The following is a 15,778-nucleotide window of genomic DNA, read 5'->3' on the forward strand; positions in this document are numbered from 1 at the left end:
AATTATGAGACGCGCCATAGTAATTATCAGACACAACTCCGGATTAATTTTGACTACCTGGGGGTTTTTAACGTGCGCCCAAAGCACGGTACAAGGGCGTTTGTGTACTTCGCCCCCAATCGAAATGCCGGGATTTGATCCCGCGTCCTCTTTACTTAGCAGCGTAACGCCATAACCACTAAGCAACCAGGGTGGGTACATTGTAGACGCAATTTAGCCCATATGGGCGTTTTAACAGCTGGTGTGCCCTATTTCCTCCCTAGCTCAATATAAGTGCTCCCACGAGAAGATAAGCTAAGCTAAAACTATTATTTTACCCACGACCTCCATTAGCGGAACATTAAAGAGGCATTGCGGTAGTAAAATGGGTGTTTCCGAAAAATAACTGTGCCGTGGGGTAGATAGGGAGTGTTTAAATACGCCCATATCTGACACGAGCCAAACAGATAGAATAATAACTCAGCCGCTTGCCATGACCAACATGGCTGTCAGCCCGAGCGACAAGTTCAAAATAATTAGTTCTGCACATTTGAAATATCCCGCGTAATGTACCTCCGCGCTGTTTTTCTGTTCGGAGTAACCGCACCGCGCCTTCGCTTTACCGAAAGCCGAAACTAGAGACTATGCGCGGATGAGCACAGGTATTCGGAGAGTGCGCTCAAGGCGACCAAGGAGGAGCCGTTACCAGCATCGCCGCATTCTTCTACCGTCGTTGGTGCCTCTCGCAATTTTGAACCCTCAAGACTCCACGGTAAGTGATTCGCAAGGACCGCTGCACATTCTAGGTATGCGTATACCTGTTATACGTGAGCAGAGGCGCTGATATGAGTTATTGAAGGCCTCAGTGCAACAGTTAGCCGTCCAGAACTATTTTTCACGAGCACCCGTGTTTGTGCGAGCTTTGTCGTATTCGAGGCGAGTTGAGTGCCTGCAGAGATACATAGAAATCATGATTTTAGACAATGAGGAATCTTGCTATGTTCTTGAGGTCTGTTAATTTGATGGCTGTGAACGTTCGACATGTTCCCCGACGCGCAATCTACGATCAGAGAAGTTGTGTGCAGTGCAGGGCAAATTTAACCTTCGCCGCCTAATCGCGGCCTTCAAATGTGTCGACTCTTTATGGTTTACTGCGATGCGCGTATGTGCGTGTTTGTACAACGATCAATTCAGTGACCGGCGGTGCTTTGTGCGCGGTATGGCGCCAATCCACTCGTGCGACTGTTTGCTGTAGGTCGATTACTAAGCGTTGCCGGTACGCTTCGTGCGAGCGTCTGTCCATAGAGAAAGGAATTGAATTTCTTTCTCTATGGTCTGTCTCTTTGTGCCCACGCGCTCGTTGTGCAGGCAGTGCGCGATTGCGGCGCGTTAGCCGAGCAGCTTGGCGAGTCAGCACGCGCTGCACGACTTTCGTATGCGGGCAACAGATGTCGGCGGCGCGTTTGGGTTACTAAAAGCGTGCTGTGCGCTTCCAACGGCACTGCGAGTCTCCGACACATCAGAGTAACGCAGATGTTTATATTATAACAAACTCTTAGCGTACTGCTTGGCGGCACAGGTGCTTGCTTGGGTTCAGATTACCGAATGCGCCTTCACTCGACCCTCGCGGGCCGTAGCGGTTGAGTACCGCTGGTGCCGGCATCTCGGCGGTGCTCAAAACGATGCGGTTGCCGATGCGGGACATATCAGTTTACGCGATAGCGTTGGCGGCGATAGGCGTGCCTCGATCGGTGGCTGTGTTCTTTGCTGAGGCCGCCACTACGCCTCCCGTGCAAATACTATGCTACATCAACAGGGTGTTTCAGCGAATACTTTCAAAAATGTTTAAAGGTAGCCTGTGCACAATTGTAGTTCATGAGCTCGTCTACTCGAAGAGGCGGACATTACTTGCACAAAAAATTTAATTGCATACATAAACGAATAATTAACCTAAATTAACTAATTCAAATTTTAACTAATTATCTTATGGCGAATTTTACAATTTACAGATTCTAGCCGTGGAGTTCACAAGGCGACCACTTGGAACGAATGCTCAGGTTGACTCCAGTTATATTAATTCCTGAACTTTGCGGAGAAATGCAGTGGCGTTCTAGTTACCTTATAAACAAAACGTGGTTTAGGCATTGAACAACAAAAGTGGAGTTCACAAAGCAGGTCGCCTTGCTGGATCGCCTTGCTAACTCCGCGGCTTGAATTTGGAAATTGCAATATGGGCCGGCCCATGAGGTAATTAGCTAAAAACTTAATTAGTGCATTTTTAATTAGTCGATTATGCATTTAAACTTTTTGTGCAAGTAATGTCCGTCCGCGTCTTTGAGTAGACCAGCTCATGAACTAGACTTGTGCTATCTGCCACAGGCAACCTTGAACAATTTGTGAGAGTATTAGCTGAAACACCCGGTATATAGCCAGTGCTTGTACAGCATTATCATTCAACAGCCGGTTCTTTGCGCTGAATGCCTCGACTTGTTTAATATTTAATTATTTTGCTGCTACGCCATTGAGTACAAATTATTATTCAGTTTTGATTTCTGGATGCCAAGTGCACATACACAAAAAGATGTGCTTTCCAACTTAAGATCATATCACATTTCACAGCATCACCTTGCCTTGCACGAGTTTTAATAACACCCGAATTTCTGCTGCTGGACAAAAAGAAAAACATGGCTGGCTGATCCACCCAAATCTGTGAGAAAAATTTATGTTACGTGCGCCGTTGTTTACTGTCAAAAAAAGATACTATGTTGGTATTCAATGTCAGTAGCACTCGTTAATTATGCATCCTATAAGCTGAAGCAATTTGTCTAGAAGCCATTCAGTTTTCTTACTTGGGTGACCAGTAAATATTCGTGGTTTAAGTGCATAGGTGCATGAGTTGGGTAAAGGCTCTGGTTTGTAAATAGCAGTTCCTGTTCAGATTAAAAATTTTGCCAAACTTAGTTTACCGATAATGTAAGCTCAACATCACAGAAATTTCAATGTAGCAGCAGCAGTAATCCAATCTAAACTTGCGGCCAGTGGTTGTGTGCTCTCTGTGGGCATTACAATGTTTAATTTCTCTTCTGTGTTTCAGTATTGGAGTCGTTTCATTGCCAGCTGTCAGGTTGAAGCAGCTTCGTAGCTGGACATCAGACGCCCTCCTACAGTTCCCCTTTTCAGCAACAGAGGCCTTGGTATGCACTCACCTAGACTTTCTTTTTTTTTCCTTTATGTTTTACATGCAATGGCTAGTTTAGTGGCTTTATTTAGAGTGACTGCTGTGACACCTGTTCCATGGGACAAAACATACGTAGGCGTGCGTGTTCCATTAAGAAAATAAAAATACTGAAGTGCAACATGACGTATTTCAGGACAAGTGTGTCATCTAAATTACTGTGTTACAATAAAATAAAACAACAAAAGTTGGTGCACAGTATAGGTGTGCAGGCGTGGGCATCAGCATAACGACAAAAACCTGGTGCAAGTTCTTAAAAATATTTATTAGGTTGTTTTCTGTCACATTATTGTCATTGTTCTCTATTACATTACTATTGCAAAAATGTGCTCTCTTACGAATTGTATTGCATGGTTAAAAACACAGTTCAAGTACATAATTTGCCTTCACCGTCATATCCATTGAAACATAGAGGGGGGAATTGTTAAAAATTTGTGTTGTTGCTCTGACCTTAAAGGGACCCGGAAACGATTTTGATGATATTTTACAAACGTACTGACTCGTTAGAGTAGGTCTTTCTGATCATTAATTGACACACGTAAGTGCTTTGCATAAAGCGTGAAGAAAGTAAACCGAGGGGCCCGATTTTTATTAATCATATCATAGGAAGCCAACAAACATAGACAACAAGGACAACGTAGGGGAAATTCAGGGATGGAAGTGCTGTGCCAATAGCGCCATCTAGCGCCAAACCATCAAGCTGCTCCAACCTGCGCCAATACACTAATTTCAAATGAAGTTGGCTAATTTAGCATGGACCTGCGTTGGCTAGTGCTTAGCCCTGCAATCCAAGCCTAAGCAATCTGTTTCAGCGTCAGCATCATTGAAGTGTGGGTGTGTTCGGTGGCATAATTGTAATGACCACAAGAAAATGAAAACTGTTGTATGCTATACAATGCATTAGGAGTGTCTTATGAAAATGTTACGCATTTGTACATACACGGACCAGCTAAGGATGATTTGAACTGGCGCTCATTTCATGGTGAAGTCGAAAAGCAAAGCCACACTGAATGAATAAGGTAGTACAGTCTGCTCAGCGTGTAGCTCATCAGTTTCACTATAAATTTTAGCACTTTATTTTGGGCACTATTATTACATCTGCATAGATTAATGGGAGAACGCCATGCGTGTGGCGTTCTAAATCTATTTCACACGTGCACCCCGTCTGGTTACCGGGATGATAGTGTGACACGCCAACAAACGACCTGCTTGCTTTCATGAAACTTGTTCGTCACAAATATCCAATGGCTGCCGCAATCGTCACTCAAATTTGCACTCAGTCTACCTTATTTTCTGCCCGGCCACACCACACAAAATTAGGCTTTTGCCGCCGCAGTAGATAAGCCAAGGATGTAAAGTTTCATATTTAATCAACCCTTGCGGCCAAATTGTGGTCATAATTAAAGGTTCGGTGAAACCTCAAACCTCTGAAATTGCGTTCCCGACAACCATGTTCACGACGCGACTTGTGCAGATCGAGTAAAAAAAATTTTCATAAACCATCATTCGCTGCACGAAATATCAGTTGCCGTTTTACACTGGCTTTATGGTGCCTGTGTCAGAACCGCGAATACACCCCAATAATCTAGCTTATTCAAAATATTGGTCGACGAAACTGGAAAGGCAGTGAACATTTTTATCCCTTTATTGTTTTAAAAATATCTTAAAACCTTTTCTCGGTAACCGATGTGAAATACTGGCAAACGTGCAATGACCAGTACGTCACTTTACATTTATTCTGTGGTACTTTGCGTTCTTGGCTGAAAGTCCCCAAGAATTAAAAATTACCTGAGGGCACTACGGGAACGGCATTCACTGTACCTTGATGATTGTTGTTCACGGTGGCCACTGTGACTATTTCTCGTTTATTGTGCACGAATACGTTTCATTAGCTAAATTTATAAAATTTTACCTAATCAATGAGATATCAATGAAAACGTGGATGACATTGACAAATGACTGATAACAGCATTTAAGACAGCCTAGAATTCGTCAAGACATTTTTTAACGAGAAAAAAAACCCCATGAAATAAATTTTCAAGAAAATGCAGTGGCCCTGATAGCGCTACTGCACACCAAAGATTGCATCAATCTTTACTCAGACCTTGTCAAATAGGGGCACTGGGAACAAGTGGCCGCGCTTTTTTCTTCCTTTGTTCAGTTTATGGCGTGCATCTTCGGTCCCTATGAAACGTGAAGTAGTGCTTTCCGTACCGTTACAAGACCGTGGCCCATGTTTTCACGTTCTTTATATACATACACAATGCATTGATGATGACATATATGTTTGAGACCCCTTATATTACTGGTGCGGGGGACGCGTTGTCACATGGATTTTTAAAACACGTTCGTAGGCTTGCTCTTTTTTGTGGCGGAAAAAAAGGATCACGCAAGACCAAGGTTGCGATATGTGCTCTTACCGGTAATTACTCGATGTATTTCACAACCTTTGCATTGGCACCTTATCGAATAAGTACGTTAATAAATGTTAGTTCATTAAAATTAAATATTAGTTGCTTGTTCACAATGAAAAGAAACTCAACTAGCATTAACACAAGCCTATCAACAAAAGTGGATGTTATTCAGAGAAAGCCCTCGGTTATTTTTTTTCTTGGCCACATTTAGTTGGCACATCCGGTATGTAATTTAAAGGTGGTTTCTGAGAAACCAGTATAGGTTTCCTTTGTAGTGCTTCATGCTATACATTCAGGTTGATGACAATTTTCCCCGTCATGAATTTTGCTCGCCTTGCGGGCTTCCGCAGAACTGATTCGTCGTAACCTAATAGTGTTCTGCAAAGTCAAATAAGGAACATCTTTTCTTCATATGCCTGTATTTCACTCATGTACAGCTTTACCAAGCTGCTCCGAAATGCGTATTTACTGCTCCAAAATGGACAATTCATGCTCCAAACCTGCTCGAAAGTGCGGAATTTGCAGCTCCCAGAGCTGCTCCAAAACTTCCTTGGCCCCTTCCGTCCCTGGAAATTACTTGTACGTACTAATCGAATTAAAAAAAGGATAGAATAATGGAAATGAAAGTGGTTGAAAAAACAACTTGCCACAGGTGGGGAACGATCCCACATCTTCGCATTATGCGTGCAATGCTCATACCAATTGAGCTACCGCAGTGTCGTTTTCCCATCCACTTTCTGGGGTATTTATGTTTTACTACTGGAACTAACCCTGGGAGTGTTAGCCAGCGCCACCACTCGCAAACCTTGGCGGCAGATGTGGAACATCTTTTCTGCCGCAGGCGTCACGAGTATGTGATCTCATACTCGTGATGCCAAGGTTTGTGAATGGTGACGCCAAGGTTTGTGAGCCGAATTTCAATTAACCTTGCTCAACTATTATGCAAAACTATTTTCCATACAAATGTGGTAATGGTATAAATGCTAAAAGCTTCAATAAAATTTTTGCTACGCATTTTACAATCCTTATTATTTTCTTCTAAATCAGGATGCCATCCTGCCTGTGCTGTATTGTGTGGCTGCCCACTGCAAGGATCTCTGCAGCATCATTACGCAGGTGTATACTTTTGTGATTTTGAGTACTGATATTTTGTAGTTTGTTTGGTCAGTGCCTCCTCTATTTTTTAGTGTCAGCCAGATGCGGTCGATCCGACGGTTCACCACCTTTTCTGATCGTCCTTTCCTACTCTCCCCCGTCGGCTAGCACTCCCGCCTGGTTTATGTCGTGGGAGAGAGTACTCTCTGGGTGGCCCCTCACAACGCAAATTCGACAAAGTAATTCTGATAGACGTGTGAAGCGTCTACTGCTTCTCCAGAATGGCAGCGGCGCGGGCTCAGTCGCACGCGTGACGCAAGCAGTCGTACCTAAAGCCCGTGGGGCTTTAGTCATACCCTCTGGTTAGCGTCGCATCGCAGCAACTCACTGAACTAAGGCAGACCAATGACTCCCATTGGCGGAGCGAGCGATTGCGCTGGCATTGAAAAAATAGAGGAGGCGCTGGTTTGGTGTAATTGCACAGGTGAGATCTAAAACAGATAAGATGAACCGACAGGCACTGTCTGCAAGCTTTTATCACAAAAGAAAATCATTTTTAACAGATCACTGTGGCAGTACAAATCAGAGAGTATGCACATCAAAACACCAGTACTGAACAAGCCACAGCATTGTACCGTAGAAGAAACCGAAACATCATACCAAAACCTGTACTAAACTAGGGGTTGTATTAAAAATGATGAGAAAGACTGTTTCTTAGGAGGGACAGTTTGTGTATTGGAGGCTTAAACTATTTCTTGGGTTACTCTGTCTTCTTGCTTGAACTCTACGATGTGTCCTGAAAAAGTGATTCGCATTTGGTAAAATATACAGCAAAATGTGAACAAGGGTCCTCGTGTAATAAGCTATGATACTCCCAGAGCCTACTATTGAAGTACCGACCAGTATGCCCAATGTGCTGCACCCTTAGGAAAATCAAATGTGGTACACTGTGCCACATACACAAAAAATAAACTTTAATCCATGTGTAGTGGTTCACAGTCCTTGTGCAGGACTGGGCAAATGGCTGTTTGTTCCTGACTTAAAAAAACTAGATCCACACTTTATTGGAAGCCACTTTCTTGTGTGTAATAGTCCATAAATATGAGATTTTTGCGAACATTTTGTTTGCCACACTTCGTCATTTTTTCCACTCCTGCCTTGATGGCTGTGAGACACTTGAGGCCGGCTGAAGAGATGGTGGTAGCCTAGTAGCTGGCCTTCCGAAGTTATAACACATTTATTTATAAAGTGCTAACTTGCCTTGGCCAGTACTGAACGGATGCAGCAAAAGGTATGCGAGTATTGACAAGGTTATAATGACTTCAAAAGAAGTCTATGAGGTTTTTTTCACTGACCTCTGTCTGGTAAGACCATCATGTTCGCTTTCTATGAAGCAATGCCCATGTTGGAAAACTGCAGGCCGGGTGTGTACTCAAATACCATCATTGCTTCAGCTAGCTGAAGTGCCTCTATGACATCAAGGCAGAAGTGAGAGACATGGCAAAGGAAAGGTTAGTGGACAAAGGGCTGTTAGTGGTAATTAGGTTCAAGGGCTATACATTGAATGAGAAAATGTCCTCTCGATACAGTGTGAACATAGCGTTAATGGCCAAGAACAGACTGGTGCCATCTGGCTAGTCCTACACAACACGTGCACAGAAAAGTAATGCCTATTGGCCTTGAGGGCCACAACTGGAGAAACCGGCTCTGCTATCGCTATGACATAGAGCGAGACGTCACGTGACTTGAGTTCACGCCTTTGCTGCAGCTTGCTAGCTGGGCAATCGAAGCTGTGATTGTAAGGTTGCAGATAATGTGCTGCATTCCAAAGGCAGCAGTTTAGTTGCTCACTCTTACAGCATGTGGTTTACTGCCGCAGTGCTGGACGTATTCGCCCGAGCCTGGTGTGAGTCTTCATCCGTACCCCAAATTGAAGCCAATTGAAAATGCTTGGCTGATAAAGTTGCTGCAAACAAAATAATATGGTCACCGTAAAAGTAGAGCAAGCGATGCACACAGGGCTTCTAGTGTGTGCTCTTGGTATGACATCAGTCAAAACAGCCTGTGCAGAGATGCATGCGACTTGCATGCACACACGACAGAAGTCCAGATTCATGAAACAAGCATTAAGCTGTTGAAATTCCACATATTGTAATAGACAAGTAATAAATGATCCTCCCTTGATATTTCTGGCGGAAGTGGCAAGTTGCACTCCCTGTAGGAAATGCTGTGAACAGTACTATTGCGGCAAAAGTGCCTAAAGTTACTTTTGTGGAAGATCATGGGAACTGAATAACTAATACGAGAGCATCAGGTTGCTCCACTAAAAGCCTTTGATGCCCTACACACCAGATTGTGATGTACACACTAGGTTGTTCTGCAGCCAAGACGCTCACATGCAACGCTTAAAACACATGCAAACACGCGGAATTACCCGTGGCTAAACCGCTGGAGAGGTCGAACACTTCGTAGCTGGTACCCCATGATCTCATTTTCTACATCACAGATTCCAGCAGATGGCCGCCACGGTATTCCCTCGAGGCCAATACAGACACATGGTGCCCGCAAGCATGGACTAAAGTTTTTTCCATGTATACATGTGATGTACCGTATTTTCCAGTCTATAAGTTGCGCCTTTGTATAAGATGCAACCCCCTTCAAAATGGCAGTTTTTCCGGGGAAAGACTTATATAAGTCGTATGAGGTGCACCTGTTCGGTAAAGGTGGATACGCAGGCGGAGGGCAAAATCCCGCCTGCTCCACGGTCCAAACAGTCAAGTGATCACTTGAATCCGGCGCAGCCGAGTCAGGTCGCATTCCCACAGCCGGAGCGCCGTTTGCGGAATCCGCGTGCTTACTCTCGACTCCAACACTTATTAGCAGCTGCACGTTTGCATACTCAGCGTGCTCTATATTCCATAACGCTGTGAATCCCTCAACAAAAGCCAAAAAAGTGACTGTTGCCTCGTCACTTAGCGTTTTCTTGTGCACCTCACTCATGTTGAGGTCACGCAGGTGGCGCAGTCTGAGTAAATAGAAGTGCGCGTGCAACCATGGCCAGTATTTTGTAGCGATGCCTTTCCGGTAATAATGCCTTTCCGCGCTTATCGCGCTTTGTCAGTGGTCAGAGCGATGGTCCGCTCGCGTTATCAACGAGATTGGTTGGCCATGAGCGGTGGATGATAACACTAAGCCATAAGGCATCGCTACAAAATCGCAGCCCATGACTCGCCTTTCTCACAGCACCACAGCAAAAGCCTGTGCAGTCACTGCTGCACAACAACAACACACGTGGCTTCAAGCCGACAACACGCCATCGTAGCCACGCCAATCTCTCCAATGTTGACAGATTTGACGCTGACTACGCTAAATTGACGTCAGATGACTGCCAAACGGATGGATGGAAATACCGGCAAGCATTTTCAATCCGGACCGCGAGTGGAGGAGGCCGGACTAGGCGAGGGCGGCACGTTTTGATGACGCGTGCATCACGTGATATGCCATCCGCAGTGAAAATTCCTCCTCCGTCCGGTCATGTGAATGCACCTTAAGCGATTTAAAAAAAATTACAGTGATGTTTCACTCCGTGAACACTGGTCACGCGCAAGCGTGTGGGTGTCATATATTTTAACTCCAGGCGCATTTCTGCCATCGTGGTTTCTGCGATGTTCTGTATAAAATCTGAAAGAGTGCAACGGTGAGCCGAATTGCGCACTAGGGAGGAAAGTGGGAAGGCAGTGCGGGAGGGAGGGGGAGCGACTTGTACTCTGGTAGCTACTGCGTAGTTTGCGCAGTGGTGCGCGCCGTATCTTGACAGCGATCTGCAGATGCAACGACTTTGGGGTCTGTTGACTCGCTGTCCGCCTGCCTCCGCTTGCGTTTGTGCTCCATCCTTCTCGCACGGCGCTCAGCAGCTCGATCACGAGAAGAACCTTGCACCTCAGTAGCGCGCAAGGAATCCATAGCAATTAAATCAACTAGCACGCTTCGCATGGCCATAACCTCGAATCCAATTTTGACGGCAGTTTTTCCGGAAAAAAAAACGTAGATAAGTTGCACCGTTCTATAAGACACACCGGCGAAAAATTCAGAAAAAATGCGCCTTATACACTGGAAAATACGGTAGTCTAACACATTTGTTTTTCTTGTGCGCACAATCACATTGGGATAATAGTTTTGTGCCTGAATACTCATCGCAGGGAGCACTGCAGCCAGCTAAAGGGGAGCTTGTTCACACCTTGCCACAAATGCAGACGGGACCCATTTTCTGGACACTTTTGATGTGTTCAAGAAACAACAGGGAGTAATTTACCAAAGAACTTCATTCCTTGTACATATAAAACTAGTGCCACATGTTAACCATCCTTTTAAGAAGTTTAGCAAACCGTGAAATGTTCTTTCATGGAAAGTCTTTTCTCATAACAGCTTAATACAGTCCCTGGTTGTTTTCTTTTTGTCAGTCAGTTGTTTAAAAGGGGATTTTCCTTTGGGGTGTGTCAGATAAGGACAGTCGCAGGGCAGTAGAGTCTGTTTTTTTATTTCAGCAACCCTTTTTGTGGCATGACACAATTCCTTCATACGTTGCAACCTGGGCCGATATTTTGTAGCGATCCCTTTCCGATGCTAATGCCTTTTCGCGCTTGGTCAGTGGTCAGTGACGGTTCGCTCACGTTATCAACGGGATTAGCCGGCCGTGAGCGGTGGATGATAAGGCTAGTATAGAAGAAAGCATAACGCAGCGGTACAAAATACTGGCCCAAGCTTATTTTTTATGCGCATGCCTTTCTTTCAGCATGAAAAAAAAATCTTTAATGAAACAGGGCAAAAAGTGCTGCTTATGCATTTGTCCGATGTTCTGACTGAGAGAGCTGAAAAATAATGAAATGTTCTATGCTTTCATAATTTTTATACTTTATGTAGAATATTTCTTAATGGGGATGAAACAAATTCACTTGTTTGCACTAGCCTATAACAGAAACAAAAATAACAAATTTAGCGTTTAAAGGGGCCCAGTAAGTGACAGTTGACACGCGTCATCTTTTCTAGCGTGGCCATGCAGCATGGCGTAGGTCTTTGTAGTATTCTTCTAGTGCGGTCTTTGTAGCACGGCTGTTGGCGTGGCCGAGTGCACACCCAGCCCACACACCCTGCTTTAGAGGAAATCTGCGAGTATGCAAAGGGGAGGGAGTGGGTGTGCCGACATGGCATGACATTATGTGCGTTGGCTTTCTGCATGTTTAGTATTGGAGGTTGCGTAATGTTAAGTTTCGCAGATACGTTGAAGCAAGAGGCATACAAAGCGTTCGCCCCGTGCTTTTCATGATAGCGTTGTCCCACTGCATGGGACCGTATCAGTCCCGAGGGCAGAGTCGGACGCAAAAGCGTGGCTGGCTTTGCTTCATACTGCCAATGTGAATGTCTCATTGACAAGGCATGAAATCATATCTTTCGTCGCTGACTGTCAAATACAAAATTGTTTTTTTTTTCCTCCAATCTGCTTTTTCTGATTGCGGCCATTTGCGTGTAAAAGAAATCCATCAGCAAATGTACTTATTTGCCTAATACAGTGAAACTTCATTTGAACATGCTTGAAGGGACCTCAGGAAAATGTTTTTTAAAGTGAAAGTTCACGCAACTGAAATATGTTGCAGCTTGTTACCACGAGATAAAGGAAGCATATTGTTTTCAAATTATATTTCAACCCATTTATTTGTCACTCTGCTCATTTGCAAGTGGATTTCCAGTACTTAGCACTTTCTGGATATTGTAGTAATCTTTTGCTGCACTTGTGTGCTTAGGACTGCAGTGGTCATGAATTGAATCATTGTGTCCAAGCTCTCATGAACCTTCTCCAGCACAAAAGTCAGCTGGGCAGCAAAAGACTTCAGTTTCTCCAAGCACATCAGTGTTTCTTTAGCTGAGATTTTTGGTGTATCCTCTGGAAGGGTTGGTTCTTCCTCTTCCCGAGATAGTACACTCGTTAAAATCTCTTCTGTAGTGACCGTGGCGCATGACTCAACCTGAGAGTCACTGGTGGCGTAGTCCTCAAAAGGCAAAGGGCTGTCTGTACCCAGTCTGTCCGACAATTCTTCATATCCCTCCCCTTCAAGATAGGCGGCCACAGCGGTCCAGTTTGCAGTGTGTAGACCTGCTTTCTGCGAGCAGTTCACTATCGTTGTTGGCCTCACAGTCCACCAAGCGCCTGTGAGCATTTCAACTGCCTGTCACATCTTAATTGGCTCAGGTTTCTGCATTTTCAGATTTATCAGAATGTGCTGCACAAACTGCTGCTTGTAGTGCACTGTTGCATTTTTAATGATGATAAGATCAAGAAACTGAGATTGACGTGCAGTTGGCCAGGAGAAATTCAACTCGGATGTTGCTGAGGCGTGTGTCAACTAATTGGGCCAAGCAATTGTGCAAAATTAACAAAATCTTACAGTTCTTTTTTGCCATCTCATTGTTCATGCCTACGATCCACTTTGTAAACAGTTCACGCGACATCCAGGCTTTTGAATTATAGGTGTAATCAAATGGGAGCGATGCAAGCGCTTTAAAGCACCTTGGGCGAGCGAATGTCATCCACCACCTGAAATACACCTGGACCCAGACATTAGGCCCAATTTTTATGGCATCAAGGTAATTGCTAACAACATCAAGTACAGGCTCAGGAACTCATTTAAACTGACGCAGCCAACAACACCAGTAAAGCATGCGTCCCAGTTAGCTACAACACAGAAACACACACCAGAAAATGTCAACACCAGCTCGTACGCACGCTCCGGTAAAGCTACAACCCAAGAAGCATCTACACAAATGGTGGACGCGGAACCAACACTACCTGAACAACACCCGCTCATATGGAAGCCCACAACCACCCACGAAGGCTTTACACAAACAGCTACATACACTAATAAGCAGATACACAGACAGATACCGGTGCAGGCCTCGACAAACCAACAAATAAAAAAATGCCACCTAAAATTGTTTCGCCTCGGAGGTCTGCCCGAGCCAAACAGAAATGACTCCCACGCACTGCGGATAGCACACACAAATCTCTCTCTTTCCTCCAGTCACGCAAACTCGCCGCCAAACAGACAAATTACAGATTTCAACTGAAAACCTACGCTAGCTGCATAAAACACAGGAAAATCCCTAAAGGCCTTAGAATTAAGGTTAGATGTGCCCTTGGCTCTTCACCCTCCAGGCTATTATTAAAGTAGAATACTGTCCTAGAATATGCGTTTCTCTCTTTAATTGATATTCTCAAAGAACAATGCCGTGATAAACTTGCGATAATTACTAATCAGCTCGACAGCATAAATTTATCTGAACCGTAAAAATAGAGAACTTGAACAATTCGTCAAAATTAGGGAAGAAAACCTACTAGATAAATACCAACACAAAGGTATTGCAGCCGCAGATCAACCTAAGAAAGCTACTATGACCCCTACAGCACATAGCTCCACCAATAGTGCTACGAGTGAGCCTCCAGAGCACTGCAGCAATGTAGTAGATATATCGCAGAGTTTCAATCTCGATGAAGTTGATCTGAAATGTGATATAACGTTTTGTCCCACGAACAATGCAGTAAATGAGTTTGAACTCCACAAAAATATAACAGAGTTTTAAAAACGCATGAGCATCGATGAATTGTTTACGATAGGCCCGACGTAGGAAAATGTGATAAAGATTATCTGAGACCACCTTGCACATGGACACCGGAAGCCGAGCAGTGCCCATACCTTGATCTATACATAAAACTAATCTCAAAGGAAATTCTAGAGTCAACGCGGCATTGCAGCAAGAGCAAAAATTTGTCCCCGGCTGAACACAAGATTCTTAAAGAACTCGCAGAAAGAAAGGATATTGTAATAAAACCAGCAAAGGCGGCAGCAGGGTCCTTCAATGCTTTCTTCTGCTCAGGAAACTCCCGCCAAAGTTTCATATAGGGACAAAAGCTGCCACCAGAGGCACCGCCGTGAGTAGAAGGGCACCGATCTGCCGTGCTTGGAAGGCCAGTCGTGCGTTCGCGATGATGTTTGCCATGAAAAACACCTTGCACACATTTTTATTGCACTGTGTCTGCTAACTGAATGTAGCAGTGCCTACTATTGACCAAATAAGATAGCATGCGAGTTGTTTATTACTTCAAGTCATTGATTTTTAGCAATGGTTCACCCAAGGCTGCCAGTCAAGTGTTGCAATTTCGCTTGTGCTCGTACCTATACCTACGTTTCTTGATTCCTGGGTAGGTGATTAAAATCATGCTTAAATTATACAGTGCGCCATGACTAAGCCTAGCTGACCCACAAATTAATGTTGCTTGTGCACGAAGTTATGGTGCACCCTACTGTGCGCTGGCGGTCCGCAGCTCTTATTCTCCTGTTAATTGCCTGTTTATTCTGGGGCATCGCGAAGCTGCGAATGGGAATTTCGCGCGCAGTACAGGCACGCTTGAATAAAGTCATCTTCGCACTAATTGCATCAGCAGCTGTGAACTGCGCATGCTAGATATAGAGGATATGTGTGGTTTCTAGGCGAAAGTTCTTGCATTTACGCATACAAATTTAAACATGATCTGTTGAAATCTGCGTGAGTATTTTTTTATCCATTCACATTTAATGTCACAGGGACCATCAGTTCAAGGTTGGCGTTTCACTTAGTCACCCGAAAACACCATCCGAGTCTTTTTATAAAAATACCAGGGCAGATTGAAACCAGCTCGGAGCTTCCATCGTCAGTAGGTCATTCAAGACTACATTTACCGATCAAACTGAATAACTGTATTATTTTTTGCATGTTTCTCTTGTTTGTCTTTATACTCAGTTTTCTTCATCCAACTAGAGTCATTTTTTGTACTTTTTTTCTGCCTAACAGAAAACAAGTTTGCGTAGGTCTTGTGGATAGCATTTTGACTATGCTAACCACGCTACCCCTTGCAGGACAGTGTCTACTTTGTAAAAGGGTGGAATGGAGGGCATAGTATACGATTATTAGGGAGTAATTACTAGCAAGCGTCAAGAATGCAAAAGTGCCGCAAGTGCTAGTGCAC

At 44.2% G+C, this 15,778-nt stretch overlaps 1 long non-coding RNA gene across 1 annotated transcript; it reads left to right on the forward strand.

Annotated features, from left to right (window-relative positions):
• The first annotated feature begins 669 nt into the window (after nucleotides 1–669).
• LOC125942347 (uncharacterized) lies at nucleotides 670–6,745 on the forward strand. The gene is made up of 3 exons (XR_007465024.1): nucleotides 670–751; nucleotides 3,074–3,173; nucleotides 6,676–6,745. It is a non-coding gene; the product is annotated as an uncharacterized LOC125942347 (long non-coding RNA).
• The last annotated feature ends 9,033 nt before the right edge of the window (nucleotides 6,746–15,778 follow it).

Source organism: Dermacentor silvarum, chromosome 1, assembly GCF_013339745.2.
Source record: "Dermacentor silvarum isolate Dsil-2018 chromosome 1, BIME_Dsil_1.4, whole genome shotgun sequence".
Lineage (NCBI taxonomy): Eukaryota > Metazoa > Arthropoda > Arachnida > Ixodida > Ixodidae > Dermacentor > Dermacentor silvarum.